This window comes from Nelumbo nucifera, chromosome 2 (genome assembly GCF_055504915.1).
Source record: "Nelumbo nucifera cultivar China Antique chromosome 2, China Antique-T2T, whole genome shotgun sequence".
NCBI classification, from domain to species: domain Eukaryota; kingdom Viridiplantae; phylum Streptophyta; class Magnoliopsida; order Proteales; family Nelumbonaceae; genus Nelumbo; species Nelumbo nucifera.
This window is the reverse complement of record NC_142650.1, coordinates 50,940,155-50,952,235: the sequence shown is the minus strand read 5'-3', so window position 1 is coordinate 50,952,235 and position 12,081 is coordinate 50,940,155.

Here is a 12,081-nt window from a genome sequence, read left to right as displayed (position 1 = left end):
TTTGTTATAAATTTATTTTTAGTAATTATGTACTGGTTAAAATTTAATAATTTATTGATTAATATTTATTAGAGATTACACTATTTGTTGACTAATTTAATTTATTTTTCAGTATTCATTATATTTTTATTAGATATCTATTGTATTTTCCTTATAAATTTATTTTTAATAATTATTGGAGATTAAATTATTGTTATTCATTAGATATTAGACTATTAATTTAATTGAAATTAGGAATCTTCAATGATTGGTTCAGTTCGGTTGCAAGTTGTTTCGCCAACCAAATCAACCTAGTCAGGTTGGGAGTTTGTCACCCGAAAACCAACTCACCATTAGTGAAAACTTGCCAACTTGGGTGGATCAATTTTTTATTTGGTTTGTTTGTTCAAACGATTTAAACTTATAAATTAAATTTAAATTGAATAAATTATAGTGGTATATTTAAAAAATAAACTAAAAAATTAAATTTATGATATAAAATATGGTTGGGTTAGAAAATTGTTGAACAAAAGTCGATCGAAAATACTAAAAATCAAACCAACTTGGGTCGAGTTTGATCAGATTGATTATTAAAAAGTTAAAACATAGAACAATTATATACTCTTATGTTTAGCTTTCGCTTAAGAAAGCCCGTGCATCGCACGTGTCCCCGCTAGTATATATATATAGCAAGACGGTCCACGTCACCATGCCTCTCCTTGCTCCAAACCCCCATTCCTAATTTTTTGTTTTTTTTTTATTTTTTATTTTTTATTTCCACATAATTACCCATTAAATCAATAAAAAATAATATAGGCTTAACTCTTTCTAACAACCATAAAGAAAGTGGGATTTGCTTTTCTATTTCTAACAACCATAAAGAAAATAATATAGCCAAGTGGCACCACATTCCCTCCACTGTCTCCTAAATTGACTCTATTTCCTATTTATCTCCTAAATTATCTCTAACTCTTATTTATCTTTTAAATTATCTCTAATTTAGTAGAGAGATTCTCTCCTAAACTATCTCTAATTCCTATTTATCATCTCCCCCATTTTTTATCTACACCTATATAAAGAAAGTTTCAATTAAAAAAGTTCAGAATTATTTAAATATTATAACAAAATTATATACTAACTTTAAAATATGCATTCAAAACACAAAAATTAATTGTAATATATTTAATAACATTTATATTATTAATAATTCTTTATTTTTATAAAATTCATCAAGAAATTATGTAGTAACAATATAAATTATAATTTTATAAATTATTCAATTGAAATGTTATTCAAATAATAAAAATTTAACATTAAAAAACAAAACATTATTTAAATATTTCAATAAGTAAATATCTTAAATAACAAACATTAAAATTAGCTCAATAGTTATATCAAAAAATATTTAATATTATTTAATAACGTTAAAATAAACAAAACTCAAATAATGAAAAGTTTTTAATATTTTAAATATTCAACATGACAAATTTTTAAATGTTAAAATAACAAAATTATGTAATAAATTTAAAAATTAAAAGTAGAAAAATAATTATAATACATTTAATAATATTCATAATAATAATAATTTAATATTTTACAAAATTAATAACAAATTATGTAATAATAGTACTAATTATAATTTTATTGATTATTAAATTCGATAAATATTAATATTTTAAAATTTTAAATAACAATATTATTTAAATTACTAAAAAATATTATAAATAAATAATTTCATTTATATCAATTAATAATTATAGAAAATAATTTTCAAAAAAATTAATGTTTACTAGTAATGATTTTACAAGAATAGTGTATATTCATTATATATTTATATATACTAAAATTAATATTTATTTTATTTTCAGTAATTATTTATTGTATTTTTTTGATAAATATGTTTTCAGTAATTATTTATAAATCTACTTTTGTTTTGTTATAATTATTGGAGATTAAACAACTGTTATTTAACTTTTGAAATTTAATTTATTGTATTTATGTTATAAACTTATTTTTAGTAATTATATATTTTTCATAATTTATTGATTAATATTTGTTAGAGATTAAACTATTATTTGAGATTACACTATTTATCGACTAATTTAATATATTTTCGGTATTTATTGTATTTTTGTAATTATTGTATTTTTATTAGATATTTATTTACTGTTATATTTTCATTACAAATTTATTTTTAATAATTGTGTATTTTTTCTATAAATTTTCAATAATTATTGAACATTAAACTATTGTTATTTATTAGAGATTAGACTACTAATTTAGCTGAAATTAGGAGTGTTTATGGATTGATTCAGTTTGGTTGCAAGTTGTTTCGCCAACCAAATTGACATGGTTAGGTAGGGAGTTTGTCACTCAAAACCGACTGACCATTAGTGAAAACCCGCCAACTTGGCTTTTATCAATTTTTGTCTATTTTTGGTTTGGTTTCTTTGTTCAAAAGATTTAAACTTAAAAATTAAATTTAAATTTGGTAAATTACAGTGGTAATATTAAAAAATAAATTTATGATATAAAATATTTTTGACTAATAAATATGAAAATTCTCCCACTTTAACGTATTAATATATATCTATGGTTGGGTTGGAAACTTATTGAACCAAAGCCAATCGAAAATACCAGAAAACTGACTAATTTGGGTCAAGTTCGATCTGATTGATTATTAAAAAGTTAAAATATAAAACAATTATATATTCTTCTGTATTTCAATTTTTTATTTTTTTCTTAACAAAGCCCGTTCATCGCACTAATGTATAAAGGTAAACACTTTTTAATTACAAAGCACTAGCATAATGCTGACCCTTGCTCCAGAAAGTGCTCCCTTCCTACATGCAATTCTGCATTAAACTAGTGGATATTCTTCCCACCACAATTCCTTTATACCTACACCTTCCCAGGTAAGGGAATCTGCTCTAGGACTATGTCTTCTTCTTCTTCTTTTCTGTTTTTTTTACCAACAACTGATTATTACCTCCAAAAACATAAATAATGTTAACTCAGCATCCCCATGATTCTATTAGAGTCTTTTTTCATACAAAGTGTTCAGTTACTGCAAAGGGTGTGCCGCAGAGTTAGTCCCTGAGTCCCTGCTGCTAACTCTCCTCTTTAGGGTAGGGAATCAGCAAGAAAATTGGCAGATCATGGTATCCATGTACATACTGCTTCCATGATAGCACCCAATTATCTTGCTTCCCTAATTTGGTGACTTAAAAACCATGGTCCCTTTCATTTCTCCACCTAGCAATCCTATGATAGTTTGTGAATTCCCTTTTACATTCAGATTTCTGATTCTAAACGTATTAATTTGTGGGTCTAAGTCTTTGAAGCACTGCCTCAAGTTCTGCCCTTATCGAGTTTCGAATTCCTGTTCGACCCAAGAAATCCAAAATAATGTCCCCCCTATAATCTCTAAAGCTGTGTTTGGTTTGAAGGAAAAAGTAGGGAAAGGAAGGGAAAGGTAAGAAAATCTTTACAAAACTTGTATAGGTTTTCCTACTTTTCTCTTTCTTTCCCTACCTTTTCCTTCAAACTAAACATAGCCAATGCTCCACCTATACCTGAATCTCCTGGGTTTCTAACGCTGCGTCCATCAAAATTCATTTTGATTCTGTTCCAAGTGACCATGCAACGCTAACTCTAGATCTATTGGTGGATATTTTTGCCACCAGTGTTAACTCTGGATCTATGACTATGTCTTCTGATAAAGATCTGAGTTATGCAATTTTTCCATACTGCCAATAAGTAGTTCTTTTCTGGCCTTTTGCCTCTTTCAACTTTACCAACTCACTCCTTACTGGTGCATTTTATGATCTTCGTGATATTTTATCCATGTAGAACCAAATAGTTTTAGCCAATTGGTACAGTTCTAATCCTTCTGATAAAGATTTCCCCATTCCTTTAGTCCTTTTCTTAAGCCCTAGCTCATTGTTTTTTTTTTTTTTATATATATTTGAAACCCTGATTGCCTAACCAAGCCCATATAGCCATAAGTGACCCTATATACTTTTCATCTTGAATTGATAATGAACTGCCTCCACATTATTACTTTTGGCATCCAAGAGTTTTATTATGATAATTTATTCTGTTTCTTGCCAATCAAGATTTATTGTTGGCCACAGCACATGCTAAGGGATCTAATGTTGGATAGGTAGGGATGCCTTTAAAATGAGCTGGTGGTGGGTGAAACTTTGGTATTTCTGAGATTGTGGGAGGTAAAGGACAATGAAAGAGAATGTCTGGAAAGCAAATACAAGTCCTCTGGCAGACAAAGAGTGAGTTGAGAGAGCTGGCTCTCAGATTGTAGTAGGGTATCAGTAAGAAAAGATGTTTAACAGGTTAGTGAAAATGGAGAGTTTGATATTAGGGTCTAGAAATGAAAAGGGAATTCAATAGGAATGCTATGGGACAGGTTGAATTAGTTTAGGATTGAAAATTTAGGTAAGGGGGATTCTGTTGAGTTTATAGGTGTGGTCTTTCAGGTCGGAGAATAGCCTATCTTCGAATTAAGAAACTAGGGTTTGGAGGGGAATTTGGACAAGCATCTGAAAATAAATGAAGGGGACAGAAGAAGTGTTTTGAAGGTTGCCAATTGCTGTGAAGGTGTTTATAGGCTGGGAGTTTCTGTTGTACATGTCCCTTAGTGCATAGATGGGCTAGGCACTTAGGCAGGCCAGAAAGGACATGGGCTGAAGAAGTGAGAAATGATTTGGTGGCCCATAGTTTAACAATGGATAAATCAGAGTGGTGGAACTGGATTCATGTAGTTGATCCTATGTGGTTGGGGAAACTTTGTTGGGTTGAGTTGAGCATATAAGTAATTAAATATACATAGGGCCATTTGATTTGTTTGTTCATACAGAAATCGGAATGAGATTTCATTCTTAAATGAGAGAGAGGGAATGGTCATTCGCTCAAATAAGAATGCCATTCTACTAAAAATGAAAATGAGATTTCAATTCTACCCAACCAAACAGTTGGAATCGAAATGATTCCAATTCCAAACCCCTATTCTAGCGAACCCTTCTATTTATCTTGTTTTGTCCAAACTTTAGAGCCCTACAATAGATCCCTTCAATTAAGGAGTCTGTATTATTAATGGGATCAGCACAAAAAAGTCTGTATTATTCCATAGGTTGCATCTCTTACTGGTTTTTTGTTTCCCAGTGAAAATGTGGGTTACTAATTAAGGTCTGAAAAACAAGCATGGTTATATGAGGCTTAGGGAGGAAAATGATAAATCATGGATACGGTCCATGTAGCATGGTCAATAAGGCAGCAAGGGATCGAAGACTAGCTAGGTGACAGGGTACTGTCTTTGTTGCCTAACTTTTTTAGGCTATATGAGCACCGCCTAGCTGTTTGATAGATGGGAGCTTTTGGACAAATTAGACCTATAAATTATTGGCCTGCCACGATCCATGTTATGTGTGTTCTATTTTTTATTTTTTATTATTTTGTATTCAAAATACTAAATATAGCCAATAATATTGAATTTTGCACCTCAATTTTAATCATAATTTCACTATTCCATACGAAATATTTCCATTCAATAGAATAGCAATGGATGAATTATCATAAACAAGAACCCAAGTAAATGAGTATGTATAACAACATATTGACTCCACGCAAATAAGCAAAACAATAGTGATGGAGGGTGATTTGACCCGACCTCCTAAGAAGGCAACACGTGGATGTGATTCAGCATAAGCAACAGCTCAGCATGACAATCTAGTTACAACTGAGTAATGAGCTCGTTAAGGTCCTCGTGGAACAAGCTCGCTACAGCACGAGCTCGAGGACCCTAGTATACTAAAAGGGAATACTCCAAGTCAAGTCTATCCTAGCTCGCGAGCTCGGATAACCAGCTCGCTCCAATACTTAGGCAAGAGGACTGCCCCAAAGGCAACCTCAGGCGGAACCACCTCGGGATACCTCCAGGAGCTCGCTACAAGGCAGCTTGCTATGGGATAGCTCGCTACTAAGCGACATGGCATTTTTAGGAAGCTTCTCATCTGACGAGACCGTACCCGTCAGACTGCACCACGTCTCCTGACTGACGGCGCAGTCCCTGGCAGCCCAGTAGACTGCGCCCACGTCTCTCGACAGGTGGTGGCGTGTTTGTCCTTTCCGGGTCGTGTCTCTCATCCGATTGGGCAGTACTCTGCAACGGTTACCTACGTAGCCCTGGCAAATAACGACTGCGCCAGAGGGCCAGTGGTGGTTACGCCCGATTTGACAAAGACATCTGTATTTAAAGGCCCCAGTGTCGAAGGGGCAAAGGTATCTGGAATGAATCTTGAATTAATCTTGAACTTTAACTGATCTAGCGTTATCTGCACTCTCAGCTCTCTTTGCATTCTTTACAGCTCTCTCAAGTGTTCTAAATTAAGCATTGGAGTATTCCCACCGGGCGAGCTCCCCGAGAATCCTTCACCTTCCTCTTCTCAGGTACCATCTGTCGCCAACTACGAGCCAGACGCCTGCCAGCTAGGAATGCCCGGATTGCGCTGCATCAAATAACACGTTGAATCCAAACAAAAAAGTATTGCAGTAAGGTGGTAAGCATGATTTTCAGAATGGGACCGGATCGGAAAACGGGGAATCGGTCAAGTGATCAGTTTTATTTTTCATCAAAATTGAATTTTTGCCAAAAAATGTTGATTTGGTCAATAAATCGCTGATTCGGGTGGTTGAATTGTTCGAACTGTTCAACGATTTTGACCGATTTTTTATTTTTGTCAGAACGGGCTGACTGTTCGACCCATGAACCAGACCCTAACCGGTTCGTTATCCGGATCAATTTTAAAAACCTTGGTTCTAAGCAAATAAGAATTGCAGGTGTGGTTGTCAAACCTTGCGATTTGCTCATTAATGTAGAAGATGAGAGAAAAGGTCCCTCACGGGCAGAATGACTTGACGATAAACCAAGTTCACTTTGTCTCTCCATATCAATACATGTCGATACGTGGTTACACTTTGAACATTTATTCTGTGTTTGGTTGGGATGCAAATAAATTTACACTAATGTAAAATTATGGCAGTTTAAATTGTTTGAGTATAAATTCTGACCTATTTTTATTTCAAATTTTAGGTTTTTTTTGTTTGATTGCACTATAAATAAGGTAAATTAAGACATGAAGCAGAATAAAGTAAAATCCAAAACAAAATTAATCAAGAATTTACATTTTTTACATTTGCATTCTTAGGCATTTGTATTAGTGCAAACTGCAACCAAACACAGCCTTATTTTTTTTTTTTGAACCTTCACCGGTATGAAAAATTAAACTTTGTGCCAACAGGGTATTCAGTAAAAGGACCAACCATTCTATTTTCATGTTCACAAAAAAGAATAAAAAGAAAAAGAGAAGAAAAGAAAGATCAAAGAACAGAATGACTATAAGATCTGTTGCTGCCGCGTCGGGTGGTGGGAAAATCCTTCATCATCAAAGAAACAAACATTGATATGTCCCACAACCACTCCATTACTCCAATCTGTCAGTTCACGGCATGGCTAGCTGATGATGTAGGCCTTATCATTGGTTAACAGCTAATCTGAATTCATACATAGTTCAAACACAATTAAGATCAAATGCTAAGGTTCCATTTGGGTCGGTAGGAATCAAAATCAAAGTCCTTTGAAATCAGCATGGTTTATTCTTAAAGTTTGTCTAGTTTAGAAAGGAATCAGAGTGGAAATTGGAATTAATTGGAATGGGAATTTATTCTCAATGAGGAAGAGGGAATTATCATTCCCTCAAATGAGGGAAAAGGAATTTATACAGGACCAGGAACTACACTGTTAATACATTTGGTGCACATATTTTTAGACCTCCCATTTATTATCCCTTTCTACTGAAACTTGTTCGCATTGAGGAGCTGGCCGACCCTCTAGCTCTTCCCCTTATCAAAGAAAGCTCTAGCCTTCTTCTTAAAGAGAGCTCCAGCACTCTTACCAAAGAGAGCCTCAAATCTCCTACTAAAGAAGGCTCTAGTCTTCTTGCCAAAGAAAGACCAGCTACTGAAGACCTACCAAAGAAAGACCAGCTACTAAAGAAGACTCTAGTCTTCCTACGTCAGATCTCTTACCAAAGAGAAATCAATCAGAGCAAAAAGGAAATTCTCTTCTTAGCAAGTTTCCTACTGAAGACCTTTCCTTATTTCTCTATTTCTATTCTTGTAATTGTTTATAATTTATTTTTTATTATTTCTATATAAATATTCCGCCATGTACAATTATTCATCATAGTGAAAATCGACCCATTCTTTTAATCTTGTCTTTCAAGCTTTAACTTGGTATTAGAGCCATGGCCTACAACACCCCCCATTGTTTCTGAGATAATGAGCTCGAGCTCAACCTCTTCCCAGAATTCTTCCTACCAATGAACATTAGTTCTATTCCTATTATTTCACATTATCTAACAATCAAATTCAATGGCGAAAATTTTCTTCTCTGGAAAGCTCAATTGCTTCCATTACTTCAAGCCCACAAGTTGATGGGGGTCATTGATGGATCAGCCAAACCTCCCTCAGAAGTGATTCCAGATCCTGTTGATAGCAGTAAGAGAATTCTGAACCTAGAATTTTTCACCTAGGTGCAGTTAGATCAGCTGGTCCTAAGCTAGCTTGTAGCTTCTTTAACTGAAGGAGTCCTAGTACAAGTCGTTGGACTCTCTACAACCGCTGAAGTCTAGAATGCTCTAGAGAAATCTTTCTCTTCTCATTCTCGATCCAAGGTACTTCAACTCAGACGTCAACTTCAAAACCTCAAGAAAGGGAACTTGTCCATCAATGGTTATGTTCAAAAAGCCAAAACAATTGCAAATAATATTTTTGCAGTTTCAAAACCAGTAGAAAAAGCATATATGGTTTTATACATCCTATTTGGCTTGGGCAGTGAGTATGAATCCCTTATTACAGCTATTACAAATCGAGTTGATGCAGATCAACTCAATATTAGTGATGTTCTTGGGTTACTTCTGAGTCATGAAGTCTGGCTTTTGCAACACAATTTTTCTAGTGAAAATCCTAATGCAAATCTTGCAATGAATAATAATAAAAATTCGACTAATAGTTTTTCGCCCAAATAGAGTTCTTACAATCAAGGCAGAGGTGGCAACAATCGTGGCAGAGGCAAGGGGCGTGGTGGTCAGCCCTCAGGCCGTGGAAAATGAAATAGTATTATTTGTCAGTTTTGTAACAAACCAGGCCATGGAGCACTGAAGTGTTACAAAAGATTTGATCTCTCATATCAGGGAGAAAACACTATGCATCTGGCAAATCCTACAGCCTTTCATAGTGACATCTCACATAACGGCTCTGTGTCTGGAACCGGATTTGATCTAATCTGGTATCCAGATAGTGGCGCCACTCATCACATGACACCAAATGCTGATAATCTACAAGTTCGGACTGAATACCAAGGTTCTGATCAAGTCAAGATCGGTAATGGAACAGGTTTGACTATAAATAATACAGGGTTGGCATCTCTAGTTTGCAAACATAATCAGTTTGCCTTGAAGAATACCTTTCATGTCCCTTCTCTTACTAAAAATTTGCTATCTATAAGTAGATTTACCAAGGATAATAATCTGATTTTTAAATTTCATCCGGATTTCTTTGTCTTAAAGGACCATACGGGGAGATTTTTACTCTGAGGACCCAGTAAAGATGGACTTTATCAGTTTCCAGGAGCAGTTTAACACAAGATAAAGAACTTGGCAACTCTTGTAGGCAAGAAAACTTTTGTGGCAGAATGGCATCAACGACTTGGTCATGCATCTCTCTGAATTGTGAAAAATATTATTTCTAAGTTTGGTTTACCTTATTCTGGATCCTTCAGATGTCATTTTGTGTGTGAAGCTTGCCAAATGGGTAAAGCCCATCGTTTAAGTCTACCATCTTCAACTATTACTTTTTCTGCACCTCTTGAACTAGTTTTTTCTAATATATGGGGGACCTACCCCAACTTTGTCCAATAAGGGCTTCAAATACTATGTTCTATTTATGGATGCATATTCTCAATTTTCTTGGATTTTTCCTCTTGAAAGGAAGTCAAATGTGTTTAATGCCTTTATTACCTTTAAGAACCATGTGGAAAATCTTTTCTCTACAAAAATTAAGATGTTTCAGAGTGATTGGGGTGGCGAATTTTGCAATCTCTCTCGTTATCTTGATAATCCTGGTATTCTTCACCGCCTTAGTTGTCCTCATATGCATGAGCAAAATGGTAGTATTGAGCGAAAACATCGGCACATTATTGAGTCCACATTGTCTCTACTAGCATCCTCCTCTCTCCCCCAGTCCTTCTAGGCAGATGCTGCTGAAACTGCCATCTTCCTCATTAATCGACTACCAACCCTGGGCCTTGGTAATCTCTCTTCTTATGAGAAACTATTTGGAAAGCCTCTTGATTATTCAATGCTAAAGGTTTTTGGTTGTAAGTGTTACCCTCTTCTTCAACCTTATAATGCACACAAGATGGATTACCGTTCTACTCCCTGTATCTTTGTTGGCTATAGCAACAGTCATAAAGGGTAGCGTTGTTATAATCATGCTACTAGCAAAGAGTTAATTGCGAGACATGTTGTATTCAATGAGCACTCCTTTCTCGGATCAGCACAACCATCGCAACCTTCCGTCCCCGTTACCCCTACTGGAGTTCTTCTTCCTTCTTTGGGCACCATTAGTAGTGACGCGTGTCCAACTCCCGAGGTATCCTCTTCTCCCCTGCCATCTATATCTGTTACTAATGAGGCATCTACTACTTCCTCCTCTGAGCTAGAATAGGAAGTTTCTCTCAGTGTTGATTCCCTACCAGTTCTGCCCACCCGCCCTTAGGGGTGGCAATTTTTCACCCAACTCGTTGAACCTACTCAACCCACCCAGTATCTAATCCGCCCATTTACTTGGCGGATTGTGTGATCAACCCATCGCCCAACCCGCCCATTTCAATGGGTTGGGTTGGGTTGGGTTGTGGATAACCGTTGGGTTAACCATTACAAACATTAGTATTGATTCCTTAGCCTTTTTTTTTTATTTTCTTCATTTGAATTAAATAATTTATAATTAATGAATTAATTTTCTATTAATTGTTGACTAAATTTAGTTTTGTCTTGAATAATACACTTCACCCAACATAAATCCAAATCAATTTGACCCAAGTCCGGATCAGTTCAACACAGTCTGACCCGATCCAACATATATCGATCCGGGTTAACCCAAATTCGAAATAGACCTCGGACGGGATGGCTCAATACCACTTGCTTTGCCCAATTTGGGTCGTCCGGTCCAACCATTATTCACACAGCCTAGTTCGACCCAGTATAAGCTGGTATGGGTCGACCCAATCCGAAACGGGTCGGACCAGGTGGGTTCGAACCCTAAACCACCCCGCTTGCTTTGCCCAGTTTGGATTGTCCTGTTTGGTTCATATCCGTACAAGTCGACCCAAATCCGGCCCGGTCCGATTTACTTCTTTTGACCCACTTCGGGCCAATCGGTTCGGCCCCAAACCCATGCACAAACCTGATATGAGCCGACCCAAGTAAATCCACCATTGACTGAACCGGTCCTGCCTGGTCCGACTGAATTGAACTGGCCCGGTCGGGGTCTGGTCCGAGCGAACTAGACCACCGGTCCAATCGGGTTCGGTCTGGTCTAACCGGACTGAATCCGGTCTGAACGGTTTTGTCCAACTAGACTGAACCGATTTGGGCGAGGTCTAGTCCGACCGAACTTATCCGGATCTAAATGGTTCAACCACTCTTGAACTTGATGTGATTACCTCGAAGACAATCCAATTAGATAGTTCAAGTTGGTTGACCGGTTTGAACCTATGTGGTTCATCAAATCCAAAACCCGAACATAGTTAAATGGCTTTGTTGCTTGTATAAAAATAACATGCATGTAATGTGATTTGAACCTTGACCATTTGTGTAAATAGCAACTACTATTACCACTAAGCTATGGCTAACTTATTTGTTAAAAAGGAGTTAGTTTTTTATTTTAAGTACATAAATATAAGATTAATGGGTTTAGGCAGATTGGATTGAGTTAAAGCGGGTTTGGGTTGAACCCAACCCATTT